The sequence below is a fragment of the Nicotiana tabacum genome, chromosome 3, assembly GCF_000715075.1.
Source record: "Nicotiana tabacum cultivar K326 chromosome 3, ASM71507v2, whole genome shotgun sequence".
NCBI classification, from domain to species: Eukaryota; Viridiplantae; Streptophyta; class Magnoliopsida; order Solanales; family Solanaceae; genus Nicotiana; species Nicotiana tabacum.
In genome coordinates, this window is record NC_134082.1 from 194,668,243 (window position 1) to 194,685,434 (window position 17,192).

Here is a 17,192-nt window from a genome sequence, read left to right on the forward strand (position 1 = left end):
ATTTTAAAAAATTTCGTGGCATTTTTTGATAATTATTTATATTTGTCCATGCATGTTTATTTGTTAAATTAATAAAAAAAATACAAAAATATGTCGCATTTGCATTTAGGATTTAATTCTACAATTAGGAGCAATTAAGTTTGTTATTACAAGAACAAAAAAAATCATAAAAATAATGTACGTTGCATTTTTAGCATTTAATGTCCAAATTGTGTGATTTTATCGTAATTGCTATTTAATTGTGTGTTAATTGTTATTAATAATTAATTAACACTTTTATAAATTAATTTAGTTCTATAGGATAATTAAATATTTTTAGAATTTAGTTTTAGTTAAAGAAAAAATAAAAAAAGAAAAAAGAAGCAATAAAAGAAGAAGAAAATCGGATTGGGCCTTTTCTTCAATTCTAAACCACAAGCCCAAAACCAAATAACCCCTTATCCAACCCAAAAAACCCCACCGGGTTGACCCGACCCGGTCCACCCCATAACCCCAAACAAACACCCCCTCATCTAACCAACCACACGACCCCCCTCACTCTTTCTCTCATTTTTGTTTCATTTGCTACTCACTACCTAAAAAACCCTAAAGACACCCCACCCATGCACCCCCTTCTCTTCATCTTCTCCGTTCACCCCTCACGAAACCCCACAGCCCCCTCTCCGTTCACCACTGTCCAGCCCCCCTCCCCGTCCATTCTTCTTTTTCGTCGTCGGACCACCCAAGTCGACCCCCCGTCCGCCATTGAAACCACGACACTGCCAACGTCCCCCACCTACTGTCATGCTGAACAGACCCTCAACCATAAGCGGTGACCGTGGTCCGCCATTGATGAGTAGCAGCGCTGCTGCGTCGACCAGTCACGACCCTCGTCGTCCACCCAAACCACCCGTCGACGACACTGCCAACGACCCCCACTAGACGAACAGCTACTGCTGCAGCTTCTTCGACAGTGCTGCTGCTTCATCTCATGATGCATATCAGCCTCACGCTGCCTCGTCGCCCACCAGCAGCTGAGCAGCTCATCGCTAACCATCGTTAAACGACGCACAGCAGTCCGTCGACCACACTACCAACAGCCCGTCGAGGTCGTTGGCAATCTTGGTTCGAGTTTTCTGTTTCCGTTGAGGTCGTAGTTGTTCGTAGAGATCCGGTACGTCGAGGTTGCTGTCTGAGTTTCTATTCTGTTGCAGTCGTTTCTAGTTAGTTGGTTTAAGTTTCATTTCTGTCCGTATTTTGTTTGATATTCTCGGATTTGAAATCAGTATGTGTTTGATTTTTTTTTTGTTCGTTGTTTATCATTTCTTGATTATTTCTTCAGTTTATTTTTATTCATTTGTTCTTATTTAGTTTTAATATAGAAGTGTGTTAGTTTAATCACTTGAATCCTTTATCTTGGTTGTAATGTTGTTAGATTTAATTTGAAGTTCAATTGATTATTGAGTTTAGTGATTTGAATCTACTTGTTTGTTATGTTCAATTTGTTACTGTTATTGAATCTGAAAGTATGTTTGTTGTTAAAAATGTTGTTCAGTCAAAATAATTTTAGTTGTTTCTTTATTGTTCATCATATGGTTTGGTTCCCTGAATCCTTAGTCTTTGTTTTGATGATATTTGACATAATCTGAGTTTCTAGCTTAAATTTGTTGATGAAATTTGATTAGGAATTGGTTATATCTGTTGTATTTTGGTTAATTGATTTAGGAGGATTGGATATAGCTGATGGGGTAGAATAGTAATTTCAATAGTTTCAGGGGCATTTTCTGGATTTTAAATATGTCTTAAAAAATGATTAATTGAAGTGCTCCGTCCACTAGGTACTAATAATATTAAAATAATATATTATTTAATACATGGTGGGGGACAAGACAAGTGGTAGTGGGAATTAATACATTGTTTAATATAGTGGGGGACAAAGCATGCGGTAGTGGGGAATAAGAAAATTAAATAAAGAAAAGATATGTGTTAGTGGGAACTAATATACTTGTTTAATATAGTGGGAGACAAAGCATGTGGTAGTGGGGAATAAGGGAATTAAATAAAGAAAAGATATGTGTTAGTGGGAACTAATATACTTGTTTAATATAGTGTGGGACAAAACATTAAGTAGTGGAATTCAAAAGGGGGATGAGGAGAAGATGGTGGGATTTAATTTAAGTGCTTCAAGTTTGGCTATAAATAAAGAAGAGTTTGACACAAGTTAAGGAGGGAATTTTCTGAATATTAAGAGAGAATTGGAAGGATTTTCTGAACATTAAGAGAGAATTGGGGATTCTTCGGAACAGGAAAAAAACATTCTGGAAATCTATAGAGAGAGTAGTATACACCCGATATACCCTCTGAATACACTGGATATACGGAGTCAGAATTTAAGGATTAAAACATTAACCGGTCTTTCAATCTAAAAAAAAGGTTCACTTTGTTTCTGCCCGTTGATTGTTGTTGGTATTTCTGGGCTTTCATTTGGTTTGTTCCTTGAGTTTGGTTGGTTATTTGTTATTATTTCATTGAGGTGTTGCTGGAATTCTGCTGGTTTTATTAAACACTGTTACTGGGTTGTTCTGTTTCCGTTACTGTTTCTGTTGTTGTGTTGTTGCTACTGCTCCTGCTAATCCTTTTCTTCCTTTTCCTTGTGGTCCCTTTCCAGGTACACATTTATGAGATTAGTACTGATGTGACTTCAAACTGCAAAAATGTTGAATTAAAAGGCTTAACAGATTGCCTATTAAAGTGTGTTCAATTAATGTATTATAATGTACATTAGGAAATATTGTATATGTTTATGCTCATCTTAGACATATATTTACATTGTACAACTATACTGAAAATTGGACTGTACCTAGAACTATTCTAAGTAGTTTGAACTGTTTTCTATATGCCTATGGGTACATGAATTGATAGATAGTCATTACTGGAAATTATTTTGATTTAGTTTAATTAGTGAAGTATAATTCTGAATTCATGCAAACCGGAATAGAAATGAGTCAAAGCTTGTGAATTTTTAACCATGTTAGTAATGTAGATCTGTAAATATTAGGCAGAATCAAAAATGGCCAGTAATTTCGTAGAATCAGTAGGCCCACTATATTTTAAGTTAGGATCGTAGTAGTAATTGCTAAGATCATTAATCCAATAGGCATGAGTTGAGTTCAAACAAGACGAGTTAACGATTAAGTTTAACAAACTTTCGAATAAGCATTAGTGATTAAGGTTAATTCCAGTTTCAAATAGTTGTAAACAATTAATTCCAACGGTTCAATTCATCTAACAATGTGGGTCTAAATTAGTTAGAGGATAATTTAGTTTATTTTTGTAATATTATTTGTAAATTCCGTATTCTATTTATAATTTCAATTTTAGTAATATTCAATTATAGAATAAGACATGAAACAATCTCCTTTTGTCTCGATTGCAATTTTCAGTTCGCATTTATCTTAATCCGATAAATAAGTAGCGGCCTTTTCAAGCATGTAATTAATTAGAATTCTTCTCTTTTTTTAGAGACGAACTTAAATAAAAAAAAATGTAGTCACTTTAGGATTACCCTTTTAAAATAAACGAGATGAGCCTCGCCCAATAAAATGCACAAGTCGCGGGGCCTTCAATAATTGGTTAATAATTGTATAGACTTCGGGATCGGCCGTTTAGCAAATTTCACAGTCTTACCCAAAATAATGATACGCTAGTCGCTTTAGGCGCGCCTTTAACAATTTACTTTCTTAAACTCGGGTGCACATTTATGTGACTCAAATCCAAATCTCAACAAAGTCAAAATGTGTCGATAACCACGGGTACATTGATGTGACGTGGTTCGAGATACGTTTTTTCACAATGTTGTTAATTCTCTTTTAAAATAATAATAATAATAAAAACGGTAAAGAGTTTAAAGTTTGCACATAAGTTCATAATTGTATAAAATCAGATAATCAAGCCGAATATGACAGTTGAGCGACCGTGCTAGAACCACGGAACTCGGGAATGCCTAACACCTTCTCCCGGGTTAACAGCATTCCTTACCCGAATTTCTGGTGCACAGACTGTTAAACAGAGTCATTCTTTTCCTCGATTCGGGATTCAACCGGTGACTTGGGACACCATAAATCTCCCAAGTGGAGACTCTGAAATAAATAAATAAATCTCGTTTCGGTTGTCCTTTAATTGGAAAAACTCCCCTCTACGCCCCTTTGTGGGGTGCGGGCGAAAAAGGAGGTGTGACACCAACTCTGATTGACCCCAAATTATACACACAAGTCATAAATGGCACAACAGACCTATTCCAACTTCCAAAATCAAAATCTGAGCCCGGTAATCATAAAGTCAAATATCAGTCAAACCTCTCAACTCTCCAAACTTCGATTCTTCCAACTTTCGCCAATTCAAGCAAAATCAACTACGGACCTCCAAATCAATATCTGGACACACTCTTAAGCCCGAAATCACCTTGCGGAGATATCGAAATCATCAAAACTCCATTCTGGAGTCATTTACATATAAGTCAACATCTGGTAAACTCTTTCAACTTAGGCTTCCAACCTTGGGACTAAGTGTCCCAGTTCATCCCGAAACATCCCCAAAACCAAACCAACTATCCCAGCAAGTCACATAATAACAAGTGAGCACAACGTAAGCAATAAATAGGAAAACAAGGCTATAATACTCAAAACAACTGGCTGCATCGTTACATACGACCTCCTTGACAAGGACCCTCCTACAAAGAAGAATTTTAAATGGATATGGAAACTACATTATCCTAACAAAATTAAGTACTTCATTTGGCTTAGTTACCATAATAGATTACCATGCAGATACCATCTAGCACGCATAGGTATGAATATTAATGATTTGTGCATAATTTATTGAAAAGAGATTGAAGATATTATTCATATATTTTTAGGATGCTCCGTGGAAAAAAATTTGTGGCAACAATTCGACATAGATATTAAGTGTCATCACCCCAATAAGGATAAATGACTAACCTAACTTAGAGAACTAGACCAAAACATAACGAATAACTAAATATCGTGGAGTGATCTACTCCCTTTCATTATATAGAATATCTGGCTAAATAGAAACAACAATAATATAAATAACACGACTAAAGAAATATCCTTAACTTTTGGCTAGCACCTCGTAGAGGTTGGTACAAGCTAAATATAGATGGGACCTTCAAATGGGGAAATACACATAAAGGAGTAGGGGGATTATTTAGGAACTCCAGCGGAGATTGGGTCCTAGGATTCCAAATGAGATCTTACTCAAGAGAACCTATACAAACTGAACTTCAATCCCTCTAACAAGGACTAAACCTTGCTTATGAGATGAAACAATATCCTTTGGAAGTGGAAACAGATGTTGCACAGGTAATTGTCTACATTAACAATGGATGTATAACTTACGACCCTATCATTGATTCATGCAGGTGGTTAATCTCCAAAATGAGCATGGTAGTGATCTAGCATAACTTCCATCAAGGCAGTGAAGTGGATCACCTTTTGGCTAAGCATGCAACTATGCTTTCTAGTATCAATAAACTCTGTTGTCTAGTTATTCTTCCACCTTATTGTGACGCCCCGAACATGGGGGTGAGACCGGCACCCGATGCCTCACTTAACCTAGCGTACTAATTTGCGACTGAGAGACTCTGAATATACAATGTCATACTTTGTCATGGGGCCACATTGCAAGACAATTTGCGAAGCAAAATATAAAACTGAATGGAAACTAGCTTTGACTAAACATCAATATAAAGTTGGGCCGACAAGGCCGTCATAACTACTACAACTAACAAACCAACAAAATATACATACAAGGTCTACAAGCCTAACATACTTCATTAACTAACATGATATGTCTACAAGCCATTACGGATGGATGTACTGTGATCGGAATAGGGCCACGACCTACCCATAACATATATACATATATACACAAGATGTACACAAAACTCTATACCCGAGAACAACGAAAGACGTGGAGCTTACCGGTCAAGTTGAACTCGGGCAACACCTATTGAGCAGGTCTACCCGTCTGTCCGTCTGAACCTGCACGCTTGAAATGCAACATCCCCAGAAAAGGGACGTCAGTACGAAATAATATACTGAGTATGTAAGGCAATAAAATAACTGAAAGCTGAAACTGAACTGATAATATAATAACTAAAAGTAACTGGGAGTCAAAGATGATCTGGTGATACTGACTCAACTCTCTCAATATAGTAAGTAAAATAGTTGTCCGGCCCTATAAGGCTCGGTATATATATAACTGCTCTATTGTAGTAGGCTCGCTCATAGGCGCTCGTCCATACTAGGCTCTGTATCTCGGCCAACTGGGCTCGCTCATAGGCGCTCCGCCACAGCAGGCTCGGTATATAACTTACCATCTGATCAGAGGTTGCCCAATAGGGGCCTGTCCATTACTTATAGGTCGATGGTGGTGAATATATATATATATGTGTGTGTGTGTGTGTGTGTGTGTGTGTATTCCTCTACTCTCTTGACTGGAAGAAGACAATACTTAACTGAATATAAAGTCCTAATAAGGGAGAATACTGTAACTTATGAGACTAGGATAATGTACATAAGTGCAGGAATATGAACTTCTTTTTATGCCTCGTTATCAAACTCGTGTAGTTACGAGATCATCCCAAAATGGAGTGGTTTAGCCTTAACATACCTTATCACAATCTTTTCAATCACCAAGTTGAACTCGCCTCTTCGTACCTTAATCTACAACAACGATAATAATACTATCATTAAGTTATGAAAGGCACAAATATCGCACAACGAACGACAAACTTATTTTGTATTAAAATGGACAGCATCTCCCCTATAATCCTTACTTCCTCCAGATTCAAGATAACACCAAAAACACAAGAACACAACAATAAAAACATATATACATTATTTTCCAACCTTATATACACCACAAAATACTACAAAACAACCCAACATACCCCAATCTCTTCAAACACAAAACGACCACCGTAGTAGTGTCAAACAACCCGAAAATATTACGACGAACGACCAGCCGACCACCCTGAATTTATGTGGTGTTTATCCACACTCTTACTCCTCCAAAACTCCAAAAAATAGTAGTAAAACACGCAGTCCAATAGCAACACAAAACAGTCCGCTATAAGTGAATAACTCGAACTCACGGCTTCCGATCACCGTCCCATGAATTCTTATTAATATAGAATGACTTACCACGAATTTACAGCAAAAATAATTGTATAAAAGAGATAAGTAAACTTACCTTATTTTTTGGATAAATCAGCTCCTATCTTGGTTCTTAAAACTCTAGGTTTTACCTCCAATTAGAACTTGAAAGGGAAAGAAAATCAATTAGGGTTTATGGGAAATTTTTGGGAGGAAGTTTGCAGGGGTTTAGGTCTAGTTATTGTTTTATCTAACGGGTGTTATATTGAAGGAGATAAGACCTTAAATTGGGCTCTTTTTCCGACCCAAAATAGCCGCTTTTTGGACTCTCATTTAAGCAAGTAGGTGACACACCTACTTGTCACCCAGCAGCTTGCGCAGTCTAGCAAAAATGCATGTATCTCTGTTCTCCAATGTTTTATTGCTAAACGGTTTAGTGAGTTAGAAAATAGACTCATAGAGCTTAAATTTAATGGGTAGAACACCCCATAACTCTAAGTATATTGGGATAAAATGGCAGTTACATTTGACCCAAATTCTTAGTAAAAACTTATGAACGTAACTTGTGAAGACTTTCATCGACTTTTATTCCACAACTCGCTTGACTTCAAAACATAACACACGACTATCATATGACTAACATAACTCATAACATAACATCTTTATCATATTAATCACCCTAGTCTCACCCCAAAATTACATGTTATAACACTCCCATCTTGGCGACTTTTGACGAAATATTGTTTTCTTCAATTCTTTAGCTTCTAAACCTTCCAACCCTCTTTGTAATTGTTGCTCATGATCTTCAATATTTGTAACCTCCGAGGTAACATGATTAACTTACTTTATATACTTTCAAATATTATCTCCATTTTTGTCCTACATTAGTTTGCTTACGACACACTTTTACGTACGAAAATATAGGGTGTAACATCAATTCCCCCTTGGGAACATTCGTCCTCGAATGTTTACTCTTAAGAGACTTTGGAAAATTTTGCCAGAGTCTCCTCCTTACAATAGACTAAAACCAACCTGCATGCAGCCAGAAAATATACCACACATGGCCAATGTCTATAAATAGCAACAGTTGGCCTCAAACGGCCGTTAATGACAGTAAAAAATAAGAGCTTACCTAATGACCTACTAGCCTAAATAGAGTTATGCTGAAGTATCCCATCTCGAGCCATATCTTCAATTTGAAATAGGTGGGAGTATTTAGAGTTAATTTCTTTCTCTACTTCCTACGTCATCTCTTCCACATTTGTGCTTCTCCATAAAACCTTCATGGAGGCTATCTTCTTATTTCGTAGCTTGTGGATTTGTCGGTCTAAGATAGAGACTAGAACTTCCTCGTATGACAAGTCCTTCGTAATTTGTACATCATCTGTGGGCACCACTCGGGTAGGATCGCCAATGCACTTTCGTAGCATAGATACGTGAAAAACCAAATGGATAAACTCCAATTTTGAGGGCAATTCTAACTCATAAGTTATTTGGCCCACTCTCTGAATGATCCTATAAGGCCCAATATACCGTGGGCTAAGCTTGACTTTCTTGCCAAATCTCATCATGCCCTTCATAGGTGATACCTTTAAGAATACCCAGTCATTAACCACGAACTCTAAGTCTCATCGCCGCACATTAGAATATGACTTCTGACGATTCTGAGCTATCAACAATCGCTCCCGGATAAGCTTTACTTTCTCTATGGCCTGCTGAACCAGGTCTGGCCCATGTAACCCAGATTCTCCAACATCAAACCACCCTATAGGAGATCTGCACTTACGCCCATACAAAGCCTCGTACGGAGCCATCTGGATACTGGAGTGGTAATTGTTATTATATGCAAACTCGATAAGAGGTAGATGTTCATCCCAACTTCTTTTAAAATCCAACACACATACTCGTAACATATCCTCGAGCGTCTGAATTGTGCGCTCGGCTTGTCCAACAGTCTGTGGATGAAAAATTGTGCTGAGATTCACTTGAGTCCCTAGACCTCTCTAAAATGACCTCCAGAAATGTGTTGTAAACTGGGCCCCACGGTCAGATATAATAGTTACTAGTACTCCGTATAGCCGCATTATCTCCTTAATATATAACTTCACACAATCTTCGAGAGTATATGTAGATCTGATCGGTAGGAAATGGGTTGATTTCGTGAGCCTATCGACTATCACCCATATAGAATCGAACTTACGATGAGAACGAGGTAAACCTATGACAAAGTCCATGTTTATCGCCTCCCATTTCCACGTCGGGATCTCTATAGTCTGTATTAGCCCTCCGGGCTTCTGGTGCTCTACCTTCACCTACTGGAAACTAGGACACTAGGTGACAAACTCATCAATGTTCTTCTTCATATCGTTCCACTAGTGCACATCCTTAATGTCATGATACATCTTCGTCGACCCAAGATGAATGGAGTACCACGAATAATGTGCCTCTGACATAATCTTGTCTCGTAGCCCTGCTACATCTGGAACACATAGAAGACCCATGTATCTGAGAACCCCATCTCCCTTTAGCTCTAACAACAGCTTCTTCTGCTGCGGAACTCGGTCTCTCAACTCGACCAACTCTGGGTTCTCGTACTGCCTTTCCTTGACTTCAGCTATGAGAGATGATTTTGTAGTGTTTTGGAGTACAACTACACCATTGTCAGAATCTACTAACCAAACCCCCAAACAAGCCAGTTGATGAATCTCTCTAGTTAATTGTCTTTTCTTGGCCTCTACATGTTCTAAGCTACCCATAGATCGATGACTTAAGGCATCTGCTACAATATTAGCTTTCCCTGGATGGTAGAGAATGTTAACATCGTAATCTTTCAATAACTCAAGACATCGCCTCTGCTGCAAATTCAACTTTTTTTGCTTGAAGATATATTGCAGGCTTTTATGATCTGTAAATACATCAACATGAACACCATATAAATAATGTCGCCAAATCTTAAGTGCATGGACAATTGCAACTAACTCGAGGTCATGGATCGGATAATTCCTCTCATGCTTCCTCAACTGCCTAGAAGCATACATAATAACCTTCTCATGTTACATAAGGACACGTCCTAACCTGACACCTGAGGCATCACAATACACGACATATCCCTCTAGACCCTCTAGAAGTGTTACAACTAGCGCTGAGGTCAACCTGTTATTAAGCTCATGGAAACTCCGCTCACAAGCCTCCCTCCATTGAAACTTAGTTGCTTTCTGCGTCAACTTCGTCAATGGTGTCGAAAGGGAAGAAAAACTCTCTACAAACCTCAAGTAGTATCATGCTAAGCCTAGAAAGCTACGAACCTCTATCGAAGTGGTAGGTCTAGGCCAAGATTTCACGGCCTCAATCTTCTGAGTGTCTACCTTTATTCCTTCATCGGATACAATATGCCCCAAGAATGCTATAGACTTCAATCATAACTCACATTTAGAAAACTTAGCATACAACTTACAATCACAGAGGGTTTAGAGTACCGCTCGCAGGTGGTCCACATGCTCATCCTCTGAATGTGAATAAACCAGAATATGATCAATAAATACTATCATGAACAGATCTAAAAATGGAAGGAATAGGATATTCATCAAGTCCATAAATACAACGGGTGCATTCGTCAACCCGAAGAACATGACAAGGAACTCGATGTGGCCATATAAGGTCCTCAAGGCTGTCCTCAAAATATCTTTCTCCTGAACTCTGACCTGGTGGTACCCCGACCTCAAATCTATTTTTGAAAAGTATCTAGCCCTCTACAACTGATCAAACAAGTCATCGATCCTTGGAAGTGAATACTTATTCTTAATAGTTACCTTGTTCAGCTGCCTATAATCGATACACATCCTCAGCCAACCGTCTTTTTTCCGCACAAACAGTACCGGTACACCCCAAGGTCAGGTACTGGGCCTAATGAAACCTTTCTCCAGCAAATATTTTAATTGCTCCTTCAACTCCTTCAATTTGGCAGGTGCCATTCTATACGGAGAGATGGATATTGGTTGAGTTCCTGGAAGCAAATAGATGCTAAAATCAATCTCTCGCTCTAGAGGAATACTTGGAAGCTCATCTGGAAACACATATGCGTACTCTTGACTACGGGAATAGACTGAAGTGTAGGTATCTCAGCATCTGCATCTCTAACTCGCTCAATATGATAAATGCACCATTTTGCGAGCATTTTCCTCGCCTTCAGATAGGAAATAATCCTACTTCTGGGTGTCACTGTATTACCTACCCATTCAAGGACTGGCTCACCCGAAAAATGAAATCTGGCTGCCTTTGCTCGACAATTAACTGTGGCATAACAAGCTGCCAACCAGTCCATGCCCATGATAGCATCAAAATCTATCATCTCTAGATCAACTAAGTCGGCTGAGGTTTGACGACTACAAATTGTCACCGTACAACCTCGGTAAACCCGTCTATAAATAATCGATTCTCCGACCAGTATAGATACCGCAAAAGGATCACTTAGTATTTCAGGCACTATACCAAACTTCCTTGCGACAAAAGGGGTAATATACGATAAAGTAGATCCTGGGTCTATCAAGACATAATCATCGTAAGAGCAAATGGTCAATATACCTGTTACAACGTATGGTGAAGACTCCTAGTCCCGTTGACCCACTAAAGCATAGATACAGTTCTGGTTACCACATGAACTGGAACTTCTACCTCTGCCTCGACCTCTACTAGTCGAAGACTGAGACTTGCGCCCTGATGGATGCACAGACATAGATGATCCTGTTGCTAAACTTGCTGGTTGTGCCATACCCCCATAATATCTATTTGGGCAATCTCGCATCATATGCCTCGAACGTTCACATATATAACAAGTATTGGAACTAGCTCGGCATTGGCCCAAGTGTCCTCTACCACAGATGTCACACTCAGCAGAAATGACCATGTCTGCCCTGAACCTTGTTGTCGCTGCAAACCCGATGCCCGTGAGCTCTCACCTGGTCTTAATTGATTATAACGATCATACATGTAACCCTGTAACTGAGGTGGCAGAGGCCTAGGTGGCCGTCTGAAGTACTGGGGCCTATAACTACCCTGAGACTGCTTTTGAGACATGGCAAATTTCATCCTCTTACACTGCCCTTGCTCAGTCGTCTATGTACCCTGCTGACGATGCCTACCCCTTTCTATATTCTGGTCGAATGCATGAATCCATGAGATATCCATACTATTCTGTAATGCAGTGGTAGCACATGCCTCGGTCAAGTCTGGGGCCAACCCTGCTATAAACCTGTGGATCCCGTCCTACATAGTAGCAACTATGGATGGTGCATATCTGGCCAATGAGTCAAAACAGAGACTATACTCTCGAACACTCATATTTCCCTGCTTGAGGGCTAGAAACTTATCGACTCGAGCCTGTTGGATCTCCCATGGTAAGTACTGGTCAAGGAAGGCATCTGAAAAATTCTCCCAAACAGCTGGAGATGCATCACGTCCCCTGGACCTCTCCCATACCTCATACCAAAGAATGGCTATATCTCAGAGTCGAAAAGTTGCTAGCTCAACTGCCTCTTTCTCCATGGCATGTATAACCCGAAAGATCCTATGAAGCTGATCTATGAAATACTGCGGGTCCTCCCTCTGATCTGTCCCTGTGAACTCTAGGGGACTCAAAATAATAAACTCTTGGACCCTTGAACTCTCAGACCCCTCAGAAGATCCTGCCCTAGCTGATGCCCTAGCTTGTTGTTGAGTAACTACCAACTGTGTCAACAAATGCACTATACTCCTCAAGTCTTGATCTGATGGAAGTGGAAGGGGAACTGGATGTGCGGTATCCCTAGGAATCTCTTCAGGTGGTGGAGGAGCTGATAATGGTTGAGTAGAGGTCTCGCTTTGGGCCTCAAACTAGGCCCTATCTACTGGGGATACCCTGTTGGTCCCCTCACCTACTGCTATATCTCTCCTCTGGCTAGCCATAGTTTTCCTAGTCACTGTCATCTACGCATGCAAACACCAACACATAAGTTTAACTTAAATTTCCTATAACTCAGTTCTATAGCACGATTTAGATTTGAAAGAAGGATAACCAACTCCTAAATGCCCTATAGTTCCCTGCTTATATAATATGGTGCACAACACATCTATAAATAAGACCCTACTAGACACGACTTATAGACTCCCTAGGACAAAACTGATCTGATACCAAGTTTGTCACACCCCGATCCTGGGGGGCGAGACCGTCACTCGGTGCCTCAGTTAACCTAGCGTACCAACTTAGAACTGAGGGACTCTGAACATACAATGTCATACTTTGGCCATGGGGCCACATTGCAAGACAATTTGCGAAGCAAAATATAAAACTGAACGGAAACTAGCTTTGACTAAACATCAAAACAAAGCTGGGCCGACAAGGCCGTCATAACTACTACAACTGACAAACCAACAAAATATATATACAAGGCCTACAAGCCCAATATATTGCACTAACTGACAGGATATGTCTACAAGCCTCTACTGATGGATGTACTGTGATCGGAACAGGTCCCCGACCTACCCATAACATATATATATGCATACATACACACACACACACACAAAAGATGTACACAAAACTCTAGACCCGGCAACTCCGAAGGACGTGGAACTTACCGATCAAGTTCAACTTGGGCAATACCTACTGAGGAGGTCTACCCGTCTGTCTATTTGAACCTGCACGCATGAAATGCAACGTCCCCAGAAAAGGGACGTCAGTACGAAATAATGTACCGGGTATATAAGGTAATAAAATAACTGAAAGCTGAAACTAAATTGATAATACAATAACTGAAAGTAACTGGGATTCAAAGATGATTTGGAGATATACTTACCTGATGATACTGACTCAAGTCTCTCAATATAGTAAGTAAAATAAATGTTTGGCCATATACGGTATATACATATGTAACTGCTCTGCCGTAGTAGGATCGCTCATAGGCACTCGGCCATACTAGGCTTGTTATCTCGACCAACTAGGCTCGCTCATAGGCGCTCGGCCACAGTAGGATCGCCATATAACTTACCAACTCCATCCCCACAAATAACCTCTTTACATGTAACTAGCTGTTGAATCTGTGAGCTAGGTAGAGTCCATAAATAATTATATATAGAACCTCTTCTCTTATGACTGGAAGAAGATAATACTTAATTGAATAAAAAGTCCCGATAAGGGAGACTACTGTAACTTATGAGACTAGGAAACTGTACATAAGTTCTGGAATACGAACTTCTCTTTATGCCTCGTTATCAAACTCATGTAGTTACAGGATCATGCCAAAATAAAGAAAAATCTAGCCTTAACATACCTTATCACAATCTTTCTAATCACCAAGTTGAACTCGCCTCTTCACACCTTAATCTACAATAACGATAATAATACTACCATTAAGTTACGAAAGGCACAACTATCGCACAACAAACGTCAAGCTTATTTTGTATTAAAACGGGCACCATCTCCCCTATAATCCTTGCTTCCTCCAAATTCAAGATAACACCAACAACACAAGAACACAACAATAACAATCTATAATATTATTTTCCAACCTTATATACAACACAAAATACTACAAAATAACCCAACACACCCAATCTCTCCAAACACAAAATGACCATTGTAGTAGTGTCAAACAACCCGAAAATATTACGACGAACGACCAGCCCACCACCCTGCATTTGGTATTTCTCCACACCTTTTCTCCTTCAAAACTCCACAAAATAGTAGTAAAACATGCAATCCAACAACAACATAAAATAGTCTACTACAAGTGAATAACTCGAACTTACGGCTTCCGATCATCGACCCGTGAGTTCTTACAAATATAGAACGACTTACATACATTTACAACAGAAAAAATGGATGAAAGAGAGCAGTAAACTTACCTTATTTGTTGGATAACTCAGCTTTTATCTTTGTTCTTCAAACTCTAGGTTTTACCTCCAATTAGGACTTGAAAGGGAGAGAAAATCAACTAGGGTTTGTGGGAAATTTTGGGGAGGATGTTTGCAGGGGTTTAGGTCTGGTTATTGTGTTATGTAAGGGCTTATCTCCTGTAATATAACACCCTTAAATTGGGCTCTTTGGACGACCTGAAATAGCCCGTTTTTGGACTCTCATTTAAGCAAGTAAGCAACACACCTACTTGTCACCTAGCAACTTGCGCAGTCTCGCAAAAATGTATATATCTCTCTTGTCTGATGTCGTATTGCCAAACAGTTTAATGCGTTAGAAAATAGATCATAGAGATCCAATTTGATGGGAAAACCCCATAACTCTAAGTATATTGGGAGAAAATCGCAGTTACATTTGATCCAAATTTTCAGTATAACTTATAAACGTAACTTGTGATGACTTTCATCGACTTTTGTTCCACAACTCGCTTGACTTCAAAACGTAACACACGACTATCATACGACTAACATAAATAATAACATAACCTCCTTATCATATTAAGCACCCTAGTCTCACCCCAAAATTACATGTTATAACATTCTCAACTTGTCGACTTTCGACGAAATATTATTTTCTTCGATTCCTTAGCTTCTAAACCTTCCAAACCTCTTTGCACTTGTTGTTCATGATCTTCAATATTTGTAACATCCGAGGTAACATGATTAACTTACTTTATATACTTTCAACTATTATCACATTTTTGGTCCTACATTAGTTTGCTTATAACGCATTTTTACGTACGAAATTGTAGGGTATAACACCTATGTCATGACCAGGATGCTGGCGGACAAAGTGGGGGATGTTTATGTGAAATCTGTTTCTATTTATGGTTGTAGGCATCTAGCAAAACTTAGTAATCAACATGCTATGCATAGGTTATCTTCTCTATGTAATGATCCACATGATCAAAACTGCAATAGTGGTAATTTCTAATGAATAAATTCCCAGTTTATCAAAAAAAAAAAAGAAGACTAAAACTCTTAGCTTGGTCGCCAGTGTGTTAGGCGATCTAGTACTACTCTAAACAGCGACAGATTTTACTTTTGGTGGCGACTAAAGTCGACGTTAAACTTATTTTGATTAAATTAAGTAAATCTTTCTACAATTGCTCAAATAAATGATACTAATCAATAAATAAAAAAAATAAGAGTACCAAATACATTTTTCAACAAAATTGGTAGATTTTTTCATCGCGATAATATAAATTAAGCAATTCAAAAGAACACTTAAAAAGTATTTACGCATGCAAAAAAAAAAAAAAAAAGAATCATCAAATATTTTTTAAACTCTTGCTTACCGACAATTCCCATAAAAGCATATTAAAATCCTAAAAGAGAGCAAGCTTTACTCCGATAATTTGATTTTAAGGAGGAAAATAATTAAGAAAATTTAACCGAATGAAGTTCTACAAGGCATGAGAGAATAATTCTATTCTTTCAAGGTGTTCATCTTTCAACAGAATCTTCTCCATATGTAGAACTACCAATTTTAAAATGATCTTTTTATTTATATTTTTCACACATGCATGTTCCATTTATTTGAATTGCAACTATAAATTTTGGGATTTATCGTTAAATCATAAAAATTAAAGAATGTATAAATATTCAAAGCGGTTAAATATTTACCTTATATATTTTACCTACTAGACGAATAAATTAAATAAAAGTTAATTAATCCTCAGCTTCAAGCTAAAACATCGACATGAGTTGCTAGTTTGATTACATAATACAACATGTTGTTTTTTTACATTCATGATTTAATGAGAAATGAATTATCTCCCTTCTTCTTTTAAATAAACTAATTAGTCAAATACCCTTGTAACTAAATATTATTTGTGACGATTCAGCCTCTACAGATATAAACATTTGTGGCGACTAAAGTTTGTCGCGAATAGCAGAAAAAGGAAAAGAAATTCATAAATTGCACCTCGCCTTTTAGTGGCAATATTTTAGTCTTTTAATGGCGACTAGCATCGCCACTAAAGCCCTTGGTTTGGTTGCTGCTGTGTTAGGTGATTTAGTACTATTATTAGCTGCAAAAAACTGTACGTTTTTGTGGCGACTAAAATCGCACTAAAGCTTATTTTG